Below are 21,440 nucleotides of genomic sequence, written 5' to 3' on the forward strand. Positions count from 1 at the left end.
AATCTTTGCCCTTCAGTTCTTTAATTAGTATCTTATATCATGACTAAGTAGATACTAACACATAGCATGCATTAAGAATACAGAATATTGAATCAAAGAACAAAACTCAAATTTATTAAATAACTTTAGTATAAATCCATAATAATTGAAAGTGTTACTCTCCTAACCCTTGAATTAAACAAATTATTCACTCATGGTGAGTTTAACAAACATAATGAAATTAAAACAAAAAAACATAAGACAATCTAAAAAATAAAACAAAAGAACCCATAACAAAAATCTGCAGCCTTGAACTTTTGGAACTTCAGCTAAAAGTCCTTCTCTTTGAGCTTTAATGTAGATTCTCTCCAAATTACTTAGAAAACTAGGGTTTGAAAGTAAAGTGAACTCTCTCTTTCCTACTGCTTGTTTCGGTCTTCTAATATTTATATCAAATGCTTAAAAGTCATGTTTTAGAGTCCCAAAAGCCTTAGAAATCTATTTAGAATGAGTACAAGAGAATTCAAGTCGAAACAGAAGTCTGTCTAGTGCAAGTACATGGCCTATATGGCACCACATGGCCCTAGCCCGTGTAATTCTTTGGACTACTTCATGCTTCCCACTTGAGGGAGCACAACAAGTTACATGGGATGAACAAGTTACACGAGGCAATTAACACGGCTAGTGTACTGAGGTCCTTCCTTGGTTCTTCAGGTTTTGATGGCCAGAAGGTTACATTGTAACACCCCTAAGTTCGGTAGTGTGTTCTACTGTTCCGGTGACCAGTGTTGTCCGGACAGCTAGGATGCCTAGAACTACACTTCGATATGAGTGAGAAGACATAAAATAATGAAATACAAGAAAAGAAAATACAAGAAAAACAAAGGAAAAATAATAGCAAAGAAATGTGATCAAGTTAAGCGAGCCGGGAATCCTAGCGATAGGTGACCGCACTAGGAAGTCACGGCGTGGACCATTGACTAGCCCTGGACTACGGGGAACCCTAGAAAATATTTTTAGGACCTAAATAGACCCTTATTGAAGAACAAATATCATTAGGAAGATCAAAGAAAAATTAAATAATTAGTACAAAGAAAAGTGAGAAATCGAAAAACAGACAAAACCCGGTATTACCGAAAAATCGGGAATGCAACCCGAACAGGGGCATTATGGTCATTTGACATCCCGAATTGTCTTTTGACCTAAATGTCCATTAAAAATAAATAATATTACACTTAGAAAATAAAATGAAAAATTAAATTGGGGGTACCTAATACAAATAACCAAAAATGGAGTGAAAAATGTGTAAATAACACATTTAGGCTTATTATATGATTAAATGGAGTGAGTGGGCCACTAAAGGAATAAATTAAACACAAAATGAGGCTGATGTAAGTCCACTATATCCAGCAGCAACTTCATCTTCTTCATTTATCATCCAAGCCGAATTGAAGGAGGAGAGAAAACCTCCATTTCCATTTTCATGCAAGCTCCATCAACCCCTCCATTTCAACTCCAATCTCTTAGGTTCCTTCATGAAAAATTGTCTACACATCACAAGGAAGGGTTTGATACTAAAATCAAGAAGTTTGGTGAAGGTTTAACAAGTTCCAACCATAAGGTAAGTTAGCATTTTTGAAGATTTCTTTGTTAAATTTTGTGTACATGTTATGGGTGTTGGTTTTGTGAAGGAAATTTTTAAGTTTGAAGAGTTATTGAGATATCCATTTTTGGGCAGCCATGTATTCATGTATTGATGAAGTATTTTTACATATAATTGATGAGAATTATGTTGGTTATGGTGATTTAATATCCTAGTAAAATATTTCATATGTATAAGGTGATTTTTGCACTTGGATGAAAATTGATGATTGTAGGACACTTTGGTATTGAGGAAGAATTTCGGAAGCTTGGGGATTCTTGAATAAATGTGTGTGTTCATGAAGGTGGTGGCAGAATATTGACCTTGAGAATTGATGGATATGTGTATAGATTGATTGTGTAAGTGTATGTAAAAACTAGTAATGTTTATGTGTATGTGTAATTGTATTTGGACTTTGGAAATTAGAATTATATTTGGTGTGTTGAGGATAATTGTAATCTGCCCAAAGTGATGTTAATGTAAAGTGGAGTATGTTTTTGGTAATGTACCAAAACAGATTTGGTAGGGAAGTAAACATATTGCAAGGTAAGTGTGTGATTGATGTGTGTTTAAGCAAGGTAACTAAGGGCAGTGTACATTTTAGCCAATAAGTTTAAATGTGTAACCTCAATTGGTATGAGACCAATTGGAGGTGGAACTAGGCACAAAATGTGCCAACTTTCATTGAGAAAGCATACCAAAATTCTGCTTGCAAGGTGACCTAAGAAAATGACCAATTCGGATTAGGTGCAATTAGGACCTGAAAAATGACTAATTGGGCAGCAGTGAGTGTTTAGGCCATAACTCACTCAAAACAGGTCCAATTGACCTGAAATTTTAACCATGAATAGTTAAGACCCATACCTACAAGTCTTATGAAGACATCAAAGCCCAGAAATGACCAGAAGTAAGTCAAAAAGCTTGCACAAGTTCGGGTCTAAAAACTGGCCGAACCAAAGTTGACCAAATTGACCTAAAATTGACCTAATTTGATGCCATTTGACCAGCAATAGTATAATGACCATAACTTGGTCTACTTAACTCGGATTGACCTAAAATTTTGCCCCGCGTGCAATAAGACATAGATCTACAAGTTTGTAGTTTTGATCGAAACCTGAAAACTGAGAGAACTAGGTCGTCCGGTTAGGTCAAACTAGTATTCCGGAATTCAGCAATTTGCAATAAAATGCAACGAAACGCAGTATACATAGAATTGAGCTTGGTAACACGTACCAAACCTAAAACATTATCGAATGTGACATATTAAGGACACCAAAACCTAATTTACCTAAAACGCATCGAGGGTCGGTATATTAGGTGATTAAGCAAATAAAGGTATTCAGTGAATAATTGAGTTCAGTGAATTACTTATCGAACATTATCGTTAGAGGCAAATTAATGTAGTACTGAAACACTTCAAATTGTGTTTCTCAGTTAACAAGGACTCAGCAAAAGGGAAAGAAATACTGAGTCAAGACCAGGAGACAAATATCAGAGGTTTGTGCACAACAACTATTTCTTTTGAATTATTTTCAATTGAAATAAATATTGGCTATTTGTATATTATTGTTTTAAATTGTGGAAATGGGTTTGAATGGATATTTATTGCTTGAAAAGCATTGTAAATGATTTGATGGATACTATTGATTGAAAAGCACTGTAAATGGTTTTTGTGGAAATTAAAGATAATTATGAATTGTGTTGCCATTTTGTGAATGAAATTATAAATTTGGAAATTTATTGGATTCTCACAAATCATTTGAATAAAATGTTTGGAATTGATTTTGTGTTCACACTTAGCATGACAGTATCATATCATTCCTTCTCCATTTATGGAGTCGTGATCGTTTATTTTTCTCCCTCTCTGGTTTACCAGTTGAGGTGATCGGATGAGTACTCATTATATAGCTAGCTCCCTTCCTCATTGATTTCGATTAGTGGGGTTGTGATTGCTTTGTCGTGGTGTACAACACGGCATTGATCGGAAATTTGTGTCATGGCTTAAGTTGTGAATGAATTGGCAACACTGTATTCTTAACTTATTTGACTAAATTGTGTTGTTATGCGATTTGATAATTTGTGAAATGAAGTTTAAATTCTTATTGACATTTACTGTCTTTCGAATTTAACTATGTTTTGATTATTGAGATTTATTGTGATATTGTGTTAAATTCCTTATGACAGTATTGTCTTGAATTTAACTATGGTTTTTAAGTATCCACTATTTATATGATTTACGAATTGTGATTTAAATTGTATTTGGTTAATGTTGTGCACCACTGAGACATTGTCTCAGCGATAGCTTTTTATTGCTGTCGCAGGTAGACAGACAGACAGTGCAGCAGATTAGGCTGCTAGTACCTCCAGCGAGAGACTACCGGGTATAATGAGTATACCAGTATTTTGTATTTTGTAATGTAATGTATGTTCACTGTATGTACATATTGTTTTTGGTTTTGAGCAGTTGTAAATAAAAATTGTACATTGAAGTTGTAAAATAATTATGAGTTATTTTGACTTGTAAAATTGTATTATATTTTCTCTATCTCAGTCCTTGAAAAATTACTGTGAATTTGACTTGAGAAATGTGTTGGGTTGAGAAAAATGTTGAAGTTGAGATTTGGAAATTTATTGAAGTGCTTTTTACAGGTTTTCTGAAGAACTGTTTTATCCAAAATACAGATGGCACTCTGCTAAAATTTTTACAGAAATTCCAAATAATTCAAATGTATTGGTTCTATCACTTCAGTTCACAAAAGTTTTTAATACCTGTAAATAGTGCTCACCACTGTAAAAGAAGTAAGAAAAGTTTTTAAAATCCCTTGTAGTGTATTTAATGGATTATCAATAGACGGAGTTGGTAATTCATTAGGTATACTACGGGATCATGTTATTCCTTACAGAGGGGTAGGGTGTGACATGTTTTAGTGGTATCAGAGCAAAGTTTTTAAATTCTGTTTTCACCTGTTACTTGAATATTCTTTCTCCATAGTACAACTGCTCAATATCATTGTTTGATACATACAGTACATTACATTATAAAAATGCACTAACGGGAGGAAATCTCCTTGTGTTATTAGTTCAGGAGATCTAAAATCCTCGCATTGAATATGGAAGAGGGTGATCGTTCAGTCGATCAATCTATTGAGGCTGAGGTGCAAGAGGATGCCCCAGGCCTACAAAATGTTAGTGGTTCAGCAACACCAGCCCCTGCAGTACCGCAGTTTCCTGCTCAGTTCGCTCAGCAGATGGCTGCAATGTTCCAACAAATGGCTGGTAATGTACCTACTCAAGTCCCAATACAGACACCAGTGGTACAACCACAATCTCCTACTAGGCAGTATGACAAATTGATGAAGTATGGGGCTACAGAGTTTAAGGGGACAGTAGATCCTCTAAAAGCTGAACAGTGGTTAGAGAGGATGGATAGGGTGTTCAAGAAGCTACATTGTGCAGAAGAGCTCAGATTTGAATACTCAGTGTCCTTACTACAGGGGGATGCTTATGACTGGTGGAAAACCATTCCCCACAGTCTGGTAAAACCTGCAGTGCTAACATGGAATGACTTTCCCAGGGAATTTAGACAGAAATATGTCCCTGATGCTTATGTAGACCAGAAGCTGCAAGAGTTCCTAAGTCTGAAACAGGGGAACAGATCAGTGGCTGAGTATGAAAGAGAATTTTCCCGCCTTAGCCATTATGCAGTGAGTCTACTCTCTACCAGCAGGGAGAGATGCAAGAGGTTTGAAACCGGCTTGAAGCCCAGTATCAGATTACAAGTAGTAGGCTTCAAACACACTAACTTCGCTGAACTTATTTCTCAAGCCCTAGAGTTGGAAAGAATTGAGTTTGAAGCCGCTCCTGAGAAAAAGAGATCAGAGAAGACAGAGAAAGAGGGAAAATCTGTAGAACAGAGTTCCAGTGGTCCCACTAGAAAGAGGAAGAACTATGAGGGACACAACAGAGGTGGCAAGAAGTCTGATAGGGGAAGACATTCAGGACAGAAACCTCCTCTATCTGGTCAGCAAAGTACCGGAGGTTCCTACCATTCCCGCCAATGTGAAAATTGTGGAAGATATCATGGTGGGATATACTATAAGGCTATTGGAGCCTGTTATAACTGTGGAGGCACAGGACACTTTGCCAAGGACTGCACCAGTAGTCGCAGAGTTGGACCACCTCCTACTACTGCAGAAGGGTCAATTCAGAGCCCTGTCACTAGAAGTTCACAACCACCTAGCATAGGTAGAGGTAGGGGTAGAGGTAGCCCAGCAGACAGCCAAGGCACGGTAAAACATTCAGAGCAAGACAGTGCTCCGGTCAGAGTCTATGCAATGAGACAGAGGGAAGAGGCCGAGACATCTGACGTTGTGGCTGGTACCTTCTCAACTTTTAACCAAGATGTGTTTGTGTTATTTGATCCGGGTTCTACCCATTCTTATGTGAGTGCTAGCATCATTGATTGCATTGCTATTCCATGTACAAAAATGGACTTTGAGGTGCTAGTAACAAGTCCGCTAGGACAGGAGGTCAGGGAAATAAATTTTGATACATTAGTGATTAGTCCTTTAGGATAGGGATTGTGATAATAAGTGAAATTAGTTTTGGAAGAGTTTATCGGTGAAAAGTATTTCCTGACACACCATAAATTATAAAGTTAATTGGCAAGCCTATTTAATGTAAAGCAAGAGGACGTAAAAGTAAGTTACAGCAATAGAATTGCTCTAGATGAAGGCAGAGATGTTACTGTTAGTAACTGTTAATGGATATTGTGATCAGAATAAGTTCGGATATCAGTGAATTCGAAAAGGACAAAGGATAGGAAAGTTTGATCTATTGGGATGTATTATAGTAACTACGCAATGTTCTTGATTGTTTATACTGTAAACTGCGGATTACAGTACTAACTTGAGATTATTGTGTAAAGCTACGTACTATCTGATAGTACACCTAGATGAGGATAGTTGCCAACGGCATCTGTTTTTGTATAGTTATGCCAGGACATAATTTAATTGTTAGAAATAAGTTTGAAAATCCTATTTAGGGATCTAAAACTCAAAAGTTAGAATATCGAAAGGTTATAGTTTGGTACAAAAGAAAGTAAGTTATAAAATATTGACAGATAAAAAGAGTTATGGAAGTAGAGATTTGAACAGTTGATTCATATATAACAAAGAAATATTACTAATGTGAGGAAGACTATGGACCAGAATGGTTAGAGGACCAATTACTGATGAATGATTCTAACATGACCTCAAGGGTCACTCAAGAAGCAACGTGAACCGAAATATTAGATAGCATAATAGTAAGAGGAGATTGGTGTTATCCAAACAAATTAAACATTGTATTAGATTATTAAAAGTCTTATACAAATTTGAGAAAAAAAATATATTATACGATCATATAGAAAGGAGAAAATAAACGTATGACTATTGTAAGATGGCTATTGGGTAAAATTTCGTGGACGAAATTTATTTAAGGGGGGGAGAATTGTAACACCCCTAAGTTCGATAGTGTGTTCTACTGTTCCGGTGACCAGTGTTGTCCGGACAGCTAGGATGCCTAGAACTACACTTCGATATGAGTGAGAAGACATAAAATAATGAAATACAAGAAAAGAAAATACAAGAAAAACAAAGGAAAAATAATAGCAAAGAAATGTGATCAAGTTAAGCGAGCCGGGAATCCTAGCGATGGGTGACCGCACCGGAAAGTCACGGCGTGGACCGTTGACTAGCCCTGGACTACGGGGAACCCTAGAAAATATTTTTAGGACCTAAATAGACCCTTATTGAAGAATAAATATCATTAGGAAGATCAAAGAAAAATTAAATAATTAGTACAAAGAAAAGTGAGAAATCGAAAAACAGGCAAAACCCGGTATTATCGAAAAATCGGGAATGCAACCCGAACAGGGGCATTATGGTCATTTGACATCCCGAATTATCTTTTGACCTAAATGTCCATTAAAAATAAATAATATTACACTTAGAAAATAAAATGAAAAATTAAATTGGGGGTACCTAATACAAATAACCAAAAATGGAGTGAAAAATGTGTAAATAACACATTTAGGCTTATTATATGATTAAATGGAGTGAGTGGGCCACTAAAGGAATAAATTAAACACAAAATGAGGCTGATGTAAGTCCACTATATCCAGCAGCAACTTCATCTTCTTCATTTATCATCCAAGCCGAATTGAAGGAGGAGAGAAAACCTCCATTTCCATTTTCATGCAAGCTCCATCAACCCCTCCATTTCAACTCCAATCTCTTAGGTTCCTTCATGAAAAATTGTCTACACATCACAAGGAAGGGTTTGATACTAAAATCAAGAAGTTTGGTGAAGGTTTAACAAGTCCCAACCATAAGGTAAGTTAGCATTTTTGAAGATTTCTTTGTTAAACTTTGTGTACATGTTATGGGTGTTGGTTTTGTGAAGGAAATTTTTAAGTTTGAAGAGTTATTGAGATATCCATTTTTGGGCAGCCATGTATTCATGTATTGATGAAGTATTTGTACATATAATTGATGAGAATTATGTTGGTTATGGTGATTTAATATCCTAGTAAAATATTTCATATGTATAAGGTGATTTTTGCACTTGGATGAAAATTGATGATTGTAGGACACTTTGGTATTGAGGAAGGATTTCGGCAGCTTGGGGATTCTTGAATAAATGTGTGTGTTCATGAAGGTGGTGGCAGAATATTGACCTTGAGAATTGATGGATATGTGTATAGATTGATTGTGTAAGTGTATGTAAAAACTAGTAATGTTTATGTGTATGTGTAATTGTATTTGGACTTTGGAAATTAGAATTATATTTGGTGTGTTGAGGATAATTGTAATCTGCCCAAAGTGATGTTAATGTAAAGTGGAGTATATTTTTGGTAATGTACCAAAACAGATTTGGTAGGGAAGTAAACATATTGCAAGGTAAGTGTGTGATTGATGTGTGTTTAAGCAAGGTAACTAAGGGCAGTGTACATTTTAGCCAATAAGTTTAAATGTGTAACCTCAATTGGTATGAGACCAATTGGAGGTGGAACTAGGAACAAAATGTGCCAACTTTCATTGAGAAAGCATACCAAAATTCTGCTTGCAAGGTGACCTAAGAAAATGACCAATTCGGATTAGGTGCAATTAGGACCTGAAAAATGACCAATTGGGCAGCAGTGAGTGTTTAGGCCATAACTCACTCAAAACAGGTCCAATTGACCTGACATTTTAACCATGAATAGTTAAGACCCATACCTACAAGTCTTATGAAGACACCAAAGCCCAGAAATGACCAGAAGTAAGTCAAAAAACTTGCACAAGTTCGGGTCCAAAAACTGGCCGAGCCAAAGTTGACCAAATTGACCTAAAATTGACCTAATTTGATGCCATTTGACCAGCAATAGTATAATGACCATAACTTGGTCTACTTAACTCGGATTGACCTAAAATTTTGCCCCGGGTGCAATAAGACATAGATCTACAAGTTTGTAGTTTTGACCGAAACCCGAAAACCGAGAGAACTAGGTCGTCTGGTTAGGTCAAACTAGTATCCCGGAATCCAGCAATTTGCAATAAAATGCAAGGAAACGCAGTATACATAGAATTGAGTTTGGTAACACGTACCAAACCTAAAACATTATCGAATGTGACATATTAAGGACACCAAAACCTAATTTACCTAAAATGCATCGAGGGTCGGTATATTAGGTGATTAAGCAAATAAAGGTATTCAGTGAATAATTGAGTTCAGTGAATTACTTATCGAACATTATCGTTAGAGGCAAATTAATGTAGTACTGAAACACTTCAAATTGTGTTTCTCAGTTAACAAGGACTCAGCAAAAGGGAAAGAAATACTGAGTCAAGACCAGGAGACAAATATCAGAGGTTTGTGCACAACAACTATTTCTTTTGAATTATTTTCAATTGAAATAAATATTGACTATTTGTATATTATTGTTTTAAATTGTGGAAATGGGTTTGAATGGATATTTATTGCTTGAAAAGCATTGTAAATGATTTGATGGATACTATTGATTGAAAAGCAATCAGAAATGGTTTTTGTGGAAATTAAAGATAATTATGAATTGTGTTGCCATTTTGTGAATGAAATTATAAATTTGGAAATTTATTGGATTCTCACGAATCATTTGAATAAAATGTTTGGAATTGATTTTGTGTTCACACTTAGCATGACAGTATCATATCATTCCTTCTCCATTTATGGAGTCGTGATCATTTATTTTTCTCCCTCTCTGGTTTACCAGTTGAGGTGATCGGATGAGTACTCATTATATAGCTAGCTCCCTTCCTCATTGATTTCGATTAGTGGGGTTGTGATTGCTTTGTCGTGGTGTACAACGCGGCATTGATCGGAAATTTGTGTCATGGCTTAAGTTGTGAATGAATTGGCAACACTGTATTCTTAACTTATTCGACTAAATTGTGTTGTTATGAGATTTGATAATTTATGAAATGAAGTTTAAATTCTTATTGACATTTACTGTCTTTCGAATTTAACTATGTTTTGATTATTGAGATTTATTGTGATATTGTGTTAAATTCCTTATGAAGATTGTCTTGAATTTAACTATGGTTTTAAGTATCCACTATTTATATGATTTACTTAATTGTGATTTAAATTGTATTTGGTTAATGTTGTGCACCATCGAGACATTGTCTCAATGATAGCTTTTTATTATCGCGCAGTAGACAGCATGACAAGGCAGATTAGGCTGCTAGTACCTCCAGCGAGAGACTACCGGGTATAATGAGTATACCAGTATTTTGTAATGTAATGTATGTTCACTGTATGTACATATTGTTTTTGGTTTTGAGCAGTTGTAAATAAAAATTGTACATTGAAGTTGTAAAATAATTATGAGTTATTTTGACTTGTAAAATTGTATTATATTTTCTCTATCTCAGTCCTTGAAAAATTACTGTGAATTTGACTTGAGAAATGTGTTGGGTTGAGAAAAATGTTGAAGTTGAGATTTGGAAATTTATTGAAGTGCTTTTTACAGGTTTTCTGAAGAACTGTTTTATCCAAAATACAGATGGCACTCTGCTAAAATTTTTACAGAAATTCCAAATAATTCAAATGTATTGGTTCTATCACTTCAGTTCACAAAAGTTTTTAATACCTGTAAATAGTGCTCACCACTGTAAAAGAAGTAAAAAAGTTTTTAAAATCCCTTGTAGTGTATTTAATGGATTATCAGTAGACGGAGTTGGTAATTCATTAGGTATACTACGGGATCATGTTATGCCTTACAGAGGGGTAGGGTGTGACATACATGGGTCTTGGTCCATTATTACAGGACCCGTGTAATGTTGTGTAATAGGCTCCCTTTCTTTTCTTGACTTCTAGACCTGCCTAATAGATTTCTATGCCTTGGATCTTCATTTAAACACCTGAAAAGATATAGAAAATATGAAATTAAGTAGATATTAACAAAACTAACAAAAACTAATGAATTTAAGTGAAATGCATGCAATTAACTACCTAAATGCTATAAAATGCAATGCAAAAGTGCCTTAAAATACCTATATAATTGTAAATTAGGGGATGTCATTGTAAGGCATGAGGCAAAATATCATCCACTAGAATTATATAAAATGCACCAGGTAATGCTCAGGAAAGATGGTGAAATTACAATGGTCTCACTTAAGTTCCACTTCCTTAGACAGCATTTCTTAGACATGCACGTCATACAATTCTAATAGAATCAAACCACTGGTAAGTACCATCTTCCCATAACACTACCATGATACTAAGGATATATGCCACGAAGGCATAGATAGACAGGAGTCGCAACCCGGTAATAATCGGAACATATTCAGTGTTTCTTCCAAGGGTCATGGATGGCAACTTACTCCTTGCAGAGTTTCCACAACCATCATTACCATAGCCCAATGTCTAGGTTCAGGATAGTGGGTACGTAAGGGGAAGGTGTTAAGCACCCCTTATGCTTGGTCTAACCTCGTTAATTCGAGTACTAGTCCTCTACTAATGTTTCTAGAATTCTTGTTTATTATTCCTCAATTAAACCTTATCCTAAAAATGTAATTCTAGTCCTACACATGCAAGTAATTCGCAAAAGGATTGTTGTTTACAAACAGTTTTCATACAAGTAATTCCTATTTATAAGGTTATTAATTATTTAAATGATATTTACCGGATGACTAAAATTAATTTATTATTGAGAATTTAATTTACAAATAAATTCAATTTCAAACAACCCTAAGTTTCTATTTAACCTAATTAATTAACTTTTCACCAAGTTACCCTAAAGATAATTAAACTAAATTAATTATGTACATGTGTAATTTATTCTAATATCACATAAGACCCAAACAATCATAACCTAATAAAGATTTCTAGCATGCTAATTTATTTTACAATTACCAAGTATTAAATTAAATTTATTTTACATGCCAAGGTTAGTTTAATTTACAAATAATACTAATTTTAATTTACCAAGTATTTATTTAAATTAATTACATGCAAAACTCAGTTAAATTAAAAAAAAAAGTTAATTTTAATTTAGCAAATAAAAATCCTATTATTACTACAACTTCATGCCAACAATTATTCTATGAATTTAGAGCTACTTACTTGTTGATAATTGCAGTTGCCATTGGGACAAGCTACCCTTAAAAAAGAGTGTTCTCTTCTAGTATGGCAATGATATCCCTAGCTTACTCTCGTTTAGCTTCACGTAAATGCCCTTTTTGGTACTTACCTTAGGGCTACTTATCAATTTTTTTTGTAATAATAAAAATAAAGAAAACTTAAAGAAAATAAAGGAAGTAAAGAAAATAAGAAAATATTAATAACAATTCACATTGGATTCTAACTCTAGTCTACTAAAGGGTTAAGATTCCTAATTAGTTACAACTACCTAAGGATCTAGGTCTTCTAACATATTCCAAACACTTCATAACACTTTTTGAATTAAAAAAATACATAAAAATAGATCAAATATCAATTGGAACCCAAAAAAATTACAAGAACATGCATAAATGTACAATTTCCAAATTTTGATAGATTGAAAGTAACAAGAAATCTAATTTTTGAAAAATAGTTAAACATGCCTAAAAATCATGGAAAAATTACAAAAGATAGCCAAAACATCAAACAACATCATAAAATTTATAGACCAAACAAAACCTTAGCCAAATGATCTACACAAATCGTCACTTTTTCTAGTGATAGAATCAGACTACTTTTTTGTAAAATTCATAACTCATTAACCACAATAGATATGAATGTAAAACCAGTTGGAAAAAAATTCATAAGATTCTACAATTAATTTTAGATACATTATTTGCACAAAAACGTTAAGAAACAAGGGAGATAGGGGCTTCATAATTTGGGTATGCTGCAAAACAGATTTTGCAAGAACCCTAACTTCAAACAACCATAACTTATAAAATACAAAAGCTTTTTCCATGATTCTTGAGCCTAAAATTAATAAAATTTCGTATACAATATGAATATAATTTTTTAAAAATTTTTACAGATTCATAAGATAATAGAAAGTAATAAAAACATGAAAGACAGAAAACTGAATATATGCAGAGTTGTGTATCCCCTCAAATTAAACATGATTCACATGAACATAGAAGAAAAATTAAAAGACAAAGAACATAGAATTAAATATTACGTGGCATAGATCTTAAAAAGAAAATAATGAAAACTAACCTTCAAGAAATCTTATAAGAAAATCTTCTTGAAGAAAAGAAAAATAATAAAAAAGAACTAAAAGAGTTTGTAAATATATCTAAATTTTCTATAGCTCTAAGATATCTCTAAATAGCCCTGAATATTTTTTAATCTTTCCCCACCTTTTTTTTTCCTCCTTTTTCTTTTTCTTTTCTCTCTTTTTTCTTTTTTTTCTCTTTTTCTTTTTTCTTCTCTCCCTTTTTTACTTCTTTTTTTTTCCTCTTTTTTCTTTTTTTTCTTTCCCTTTAGGGTATTTATAGGGTTTTGGGAGAGAGGTGTGATAGGGTTTGGAGTCCTAGGGTGATAAGGTTCAGATAACTTAAACAACTAGGATTGCAGAATTTGGGTGAGATTAGGATATGGGCAAGGTGTTTAAACCAATAGGCAGAGAGGGAAAGGGGGGCGGCACCAATAGGGAGTGAGGAAGAGGGTGGGTTCGAGTGGGAAAGAGAGTTTGTATGGAAGAGGGAAAGAGGTGTGGTAGGGTTTGGAGTCCTAGGGTGATAAAGTTCAGATAATTTAAATGACTTGGATTGGGAAATTTGGGTGAGACTAGGATATGGGTGAGGTGTTTCAACAATAGAAAGAGAGGGAAAAGGGGCGATAGGGAGTGAGGAAGAGAGTAGGGCCGAGTAGGAAAAAGAGTTTGTATGGAAGAGGGAGAGAGAAAAAAATATTTTTTTTATTTTAATTTTTAGAAAGTAAATTAAATAGGTTCTATTTAAAATTCTTAATTAGGCTTTCTTCAGCCCATGGGGCCTAATTAAACTTAATTAGGTCCATTTAAAAACTACCTATATTAAATTTAAACAAAATAAAATTTTATTTAAATTTAATTAAATTAATTTCCTAAAAATATATATATTTTTTTAAGATCATGCCACGAAATTAATAATTCAGCTCCATGCCTCTAATTACATCTTATAATCATTCAATTTTTCATCATCAGATTTCCCATAGCCTTAATGCACATACTCATAATAAATCACAAAATAAGGGTTTACAGTTTGCCCCCACTTTGGTGAAAGTTGAAATCAATGCGAAAGCATTGCTCAGGTTTCATCAAAGTGAAACTCAACCTTCTAATAACTTTGAAACATTAGCTATAAGGATCGAGTATATCTTGCTCGGTCAACATACTCTATGTTATGAGGCTAGCTACAGTCTCATAACAGTGATAACTGTATCATGTGAAAATTGAGTGCATCCTGCTCTGTCGATACACTCTATGTCATGAGAGTAGCTATGGTCTCATGACAATGGCAACTGTGTGATTTGAGATGTTATGGATTCGTATTTAGGACTGTGGTCCTAAACTACCTGCGTATCTCCCTTATTATCCTGAGGAAGAATCAGACCCACTCATAGTTTGACACTTGAAACTGTGGTGATGCATGTCCTTCTACGCCTTACACAACTACAGGTGGCATGTTAATGCATGTTCTTCTATGCCTTACACAACTATGTTGTGCGCCCAAAACAATATCTAAGGACTTACCACAAAATATCTAATTCATGATTTGAAAAAATTGGGATGACTGGGTCTCAAAACTCTCTTTGTGATTTTTATGTTTCCTATATGCTACTTTCTATTATGAGCATGCTGATTTTACTAGAGATTCTAAAAACTTAGTCCTTTGAGGGACCTCTTTTTGTAAAAACTTTCTTTTAATCTTAAAATTTTTGAGGAAAACTGTTCACCAAAAAGACTTCCTTAAGGTTACAATATAATTTCTCTTTGATTTTTCTTTTTCTTCTCTCCCCACATGCTTCATTTTTCTAAAGCTATTTCAAAATCTTTTTCTGCCTTGACTCATTTCTCTTCCATGAACTTCATTTTTTGTGCCCTAACTTTTGCCTGAAATGCCCTTTTGGGTTTTCATCTCAGCGGGCTTGCTCTAACTCTTGCCTAAGCGGCCCTTTCAGGTTTTCCACCTAGCAAGCTTTTTTTTTTTTTTTTAGATTAGATAATTACTAGGACATTCATATCAAGTACCTATTTTATCATACTCATAAGACATAAATTAAATCAAAATAATACACCTCAATTACTGAATCATTTAATATATCCCTCAAGACACAAACATTCACAATCATAATTAAATAAAACATATTCCTGGTTAATGTAATAAACCTCTTTATTTATTCAGGTACACTATTACTTCCTCTTATATTCAGTTTTACCAAATTTCCAACCTTTCAAAGTTAAAAATAAGCTTTATAATCTGCCGAATGACTTTTTTAGGTTTTCCATCCAGATCTTCTTTCATCTCTCCTTTTCCTTAGACCTCTTTTTGTAGGTTTTTAATCTAGCATTTTTTTTTTCTTTTCTTCTTTTTTTTGACTCTTACTTTTGCCTAGACTGCCTTTTGTAGGTTTTTAGCCTAGCAGGCCTATCTCACACAAAGTACCGTTTGAGCCTGTCTAAGTTGGCTGGTTCTTAAAATTCATTCCCATTCAGGTTTGATATTCTTACAGCACCTCCTAACTATATCTTTTTGACTATGTATGGACCATCTTAGTTTGGCTTAAGCTTTCCTCTTATATTAAAAGGGATGGGCCGAGCTTATTTCAAAACAATGTCTCCTTCTTTAATCTTTCTTGGCTTCACCTTCTTGTTAAAGGCCCTGGCTATCTTCCTCTAATAAGCTTGAATATGATATAAGGCTCACATCCTCTTTTCATCAATCAAAGCTAGTTCTTCATATCTCTTCTCGGCCCACTCATTTTCTTAGATTTTAGCTTTTGGAATCACTTCTCAAGGATTTGACCTCTAGCTCAATGGGTAGCACTACTTCAGTCCCATACACTAAAGAGAATAGGGTTGCTCCCATAGATGTTCTTACAGCTATGCGATAACCTTCAAGAACATAAGGGAGTTTTTCGGGCCAATCCTTGTATGTTTCAAACATTTTTGTCAAAGCACCTACTACTCTATAGGATTCAATCTCAACCTTTTTAGTGAAGTAGTCCCCACCATTATAATTCTATGGCTATCAGAAGCTGTGGGAAAAATCTTCCTAATGATGTTTATGCCCTAAACTGAAAATGGCCACGGTAAGTCATACTTTAGAGCTCACTTAGTGGTAGATGGTTCAAGTTTATAATGGATCTAACATTCATGGCATTTCTTAACAAACTTAGCGTAATTAGTCTCCATAGTAGACCAACAATAACCCAATTTTAGAATTTTCCCAACTAGAACCTTTCCATTCATATGGAGACCACACATTTCTATATGTACTTTTTTCATTATTTGCTCAGCCTATTTTTCTATCACACATAAGAGTTTGTAGAGTTGCCCCCTAGTTAAAGTAAATTAAGTGGCTAATATACAAATTGTTGTTTTATCTCTTTTATTGGCAGATTGTGGGTATTCTCTCACTTCCAGATACTTCCTTATGTCTACATACCATTTTCCTTCATCCTCTAGGTCCACATGTGCTACTACTAATCCTCCATAGCACAAAATTTTATTCCTCATTAGGACAACTAACTAAGTCAACTTTTGATCACCCTTTTTCTATAAGGACACCAGTGTGGCTTAGGAATCGGCCATCTGATTCTAAGCTCAAGGCATGTGCTTCATGGTCATCTTATCAAAAATTAGCTAATAGTTTCTTTATATATTCCAAGTATGGCCTCAATTTTCCTTCCTTCAACTCCTATTCAATTTTAATATAAGATACCATTAGCATCGAATCTCCATTTACCTCTTCTTTCTTTGCCCTAACATCCATTAATGCTTCTAGGCCATAGATGCAAGCCTCATATTCAGATCTATAGGGATCTTGTGTTGTACTATGTCTTGGTCAATTCCCAACATATATTTATAAGACCAGGCAAATGCTTCTTGGTACTTTGTTAATAAGGCTATAAATTTATTTCTTTCTTCTTAGGTTAAATCTTCAACTAACTTAATGTCTTTAGGATTATCTGGTGTATCCAAATTAATAGAGATCAATTTTGATGCATTAACAGAAATAAATTCTAAATGATTATGAATGCCATGCATATGCCCATTAGAATAAACATTAAACAAGTAAGTAAAAGGACTAGTCATATTAGTAATTTTTGCCTCAAAATCTTTATCAAGTACATCAGTATCACAACTATGAGCATTGCAAAAGACAGACTCAAACTTAGGAGTGTAGCTTTAGGTGCTTGGCTTCCATGTAGTCGTTAGATCAGTAGTGCTATATGTTATAGCTCTTAATCATCTGTCCAGGTAATTGCCCCCTCTTTCAAGAGCTTAGGAGGCTTTAGTTCTTCTTTCTCTTACCTTGTGATCTACCTTTTGATCTCAAGAAAGGTTACTAGGCCATCTACATGTTTTCTTAGGCCCATGCGAGGAAAAAATAAATAAAAAAAGGAAAACTTCATCCCTTTCTTCACAATAGCCACTTTGGGATCCAACCATTTTTCATCGATCCTAACAACTTGAAAACCAAAAATTGGTAGAGCTAAACCATCTACTTGCAATGTAACTACCTCTTCATCAAAATTGGTCCAGACATCCAAAGGACCTTCATCATAGCTAGAATTATCACAAATGTCAACAACCATTATAGACTAAGGTTCATTGGGCTTTTGGATCAGTTGGATAAAGTCAATAATCTGTCAGGGTTATTTGGGGTGGTGGAGATTATGTAGAGACTGGGTAGAGGTGAAAAATTTGGTTAGGCATAGGGTTGGTGTGGGTGTTTGGTCGATTTTCTAGGTCAATTATCTTTTTTGCATCAATTAGGTCTTAGATATCATACTTAAGTTGAAAGCATCAGTCAGTGTCATGACTATGGATTTGGTAAAACTGGCAATAATGGTTGATATCATAACTAGGTGGGAGTGGATTTGGTGGTGGTCTGGGTGCTAAGAGCTACAGGAGGTCTTGAGCTTTGAGACGCTCAAAAACTGTGGATAAGGGTTAGTTGATTTGGGAAAATCTCCTTAAGGTGCAAGACACAATTTGAACCTCAATAACTTTAATACCACTTAATTGGCCTACCTTGGGTCCTCTTCCCAAAGTTAACTACAATTTTCTCTTCCAACTCAAACATCTTGGCATTCAAGGTTTCATCAAGCATGGTCATAGTTTCTTCCATCTTAAGTAGTGCAAGTGAAATCCTTACTAGTCTCTTCCTTTCCCTAACCCAAGTGACCTGATCAGAAGTCTCTTTGGTGTGTTTCGACGCTATGTTTGCCCAAAAAAAGGATTTAAGGGTTAAGCTAAACATGCTATGTACATGAATGCAACTAAAACCGAACCATACCAATAGAATCAAAACTGAACCAAAACCAAACCATATAAGCTGAACTAAAGTCAGACCAAAGACTAAATCAAAACCAAAAAAACATCTCTAGAACTGAATCTTCACCCCCTTATACCTCCAAATCTCATGTGTAGGGTAGGATAAAAAAAATTCTATCCTAAGCTTTGGTACACTAGACACACCAACAGGGGGTGGTCCAAGACGATCCTTCCCTCACAAACAAAGGATTTATATCCTTAAAGTTTAACCATAAGTAAGCATCCTCTTACTTAACATGAGTTTTGAAATGGACTTGGGCCTATAAACACATTGGGTTTATGCATAGGCCTAAGTTCATCTCAACTACCACTAGAACTAATGGTTTGAACAGTAAGGTTATAAATCCAGCACAACAAAAATATATAGGGTACCTAAGGCTGAAATCTATGGCTCGTGGACTTCATCGGGTAGGAAAAGGGTTAGCCATGTGAGAGCTTATCCATTAAGCACAACGGCCGAAGCTGTAGCTCTTTTATATACTCAAAGGTACGGGCTTGGGGTGCTAGCATTCACCAATTCGTCATAGCTCGAGTGAAACTATGATCTCCTTAGTTAGTACTAGCGAGGCTAAAAGGGTAAGGGTGATCCGTGTGATAGTGTAGTGCAATGCAAAAGTTTAATAGAGGAATAATATTAGACTAATAGAAACATGTTGGAGTAACTATCCATTTAGTCCCCAGTGGAGTCGCCAAACTGTAAGATTAGGGGGTATCATAGTAAGGCGTGAGGTGAAATATCATTCACTGGAATTATATAAAATACACCAGGTAATACCCAGGAAAAATGGTGGAGTCATAATGGTCTCACTTAAGTACCACCTCCTTAGACAACATTTCCTACACATGCACATCATACAATTCTAAAAGAATCAAACCACTGGCAAGTACCGTCTTCTCATAACACTACCATGGTACTAAGGATTTATGCCACGAAGGCATAGATAGACAGGAGTCACCACCCAGGTAATAACCGAGACATATTCAGTGTTTCTTCCAAGGGTCATGGATGGCAACTTACTCCTTGCAGAGTTTCCACAATCGTTATTATCATAGCGCAATGTCTAGGTTCGGGATAGTGGGTATGTAAGGGGAAGGTGTTAGGCACCCCTTACACCTGGTTTAACCTCGTTAATTCGAGTGCCAGTCCTCTACTAATGTTTCTAGAAGTCTTGTTTATTATTCCTCAATTAAACTTTATCCTAAAAATGTAATTCTAGTCCTACACACACAAGTAATTCACAAAAGGGTTGTTGTTTACAAACAGTTTTCACACACTAGTAACTCCTATCAATGGGGTTGCTAATTATTTAAATGATACTTACCAGATGACTAAAATTAATTTATCATTGAGAATTTATTTACAAACAAATTCAATTTCAAACAACCCTAAGTTTCTATTTAACCTAATTAATTAATTTTTCACCAAGTTATCCTAAGGATAATTAAACTAAATTAATTATATACATGTGTAATTTATTCTAATATCACCTAATGCCCAAACAATCACAACCTAATAAAGATTTATAACATACTAATTTATTTTACAATTATCAAGTATTAAATTAAATTTATTTTACATGCCAAGGTTAGTTTAATTTACAAACAAGATTAATTTTAATTTATCAAGTATTTATTTAAATTAATTACATGTAAAAGTCGGTTAAATTAAAAACAAAGTTAATTTTAATTTACCAAATAAAAATCCTATTATTACTACAACTTCATGCCAACAATTATTCTAGGAATTTAGCCTACTTATTTATTGATAATTGTAGTTGTCATTAGGGTAAGCTACCCTTAAAAACGGGCCTTCTCTTCTAGTATGGCAAATGATATCCCTAGCTTACTCCCATTTAGCTTCACGTAAATGCTCTTTTTGTTACTTACCTTAGGGCCACTTACCAATTTTATTTGTAATAATAAAAATAAAAATAAAAACTTAAAGAAAATAAAGGAAGTAAAGAAAATAAGAAAATACTAATAACAATTCACATTAGATTCTAACTCTAGTCTACTAAAGGGTTAAGATTCCTAATTAGTTACAACTACCTAAGAGTCCAGGTCTTCTAACATATTCCAAACACTTCTTTAATTAAAAAAACACAGAAAAATATATCAAATATCAATTGGAACTCAAAAAAAAATACAAGAACATACATAAACATACAATTTCCAAATCCTGGCAGATTGACAGTAGCAAGAAATCAGATATTTGAAAAATACTTAGACATTTCTAAAAATCATGAAAAATTTACAAAAAACATCGAAAACATCATACAAGATCATAAAATTTATAGACTAAACAAAACTCTAACCGAATGGCCTACACAAATCGTAACTTTTTCCAATGACAAAATCGCACGACTTTTTTGTAAAATTCATAACTTATCAACCACAATAGATATGAATGCAAAACCAATTGGAAAAGATTCATAAGATTCTGAACTTAATTTTAGATATGTTATTTGCTCAAAAACGTTAAGAAACAAGGGAGATATGGGCATCACAAGTCGGGTATGCTACAAATCGGATTTTACAAGAATCCTAAATTCAAATAGCCATAACTTATAAAATACAAAAGTTTTTTCTGTGATTCTTAAGGCTAAAATTAATAAAATTTCGTGTAAAATATGAATATAATTTTTTTAAAATTTTTATAGATTCATAAGATAATAAAAAGTAATAAAAACATGGAAGACAAAAAACTGAGTATGTACAGAGTTGTGTATCCCCTCAAATTAAATATGATTACATGATTCACATGAACATACAAGA

Source organism: Hevea brasiliensis, chromosome 6 (genome assembly GCF_030052815.1).
Source record: "Hevea brasiliensis isolate MT/VB/25A 57/8 chromosome 6, ASM3005281v1, whole genome shotgun sequence".
Lineage (NCBI taxonomy): Eukaryota > Viridiplantae > Streptophyta > Magnoliopsida > Malpighiales > Euphorbiaceae > Hevea > Hevea brasiliensis.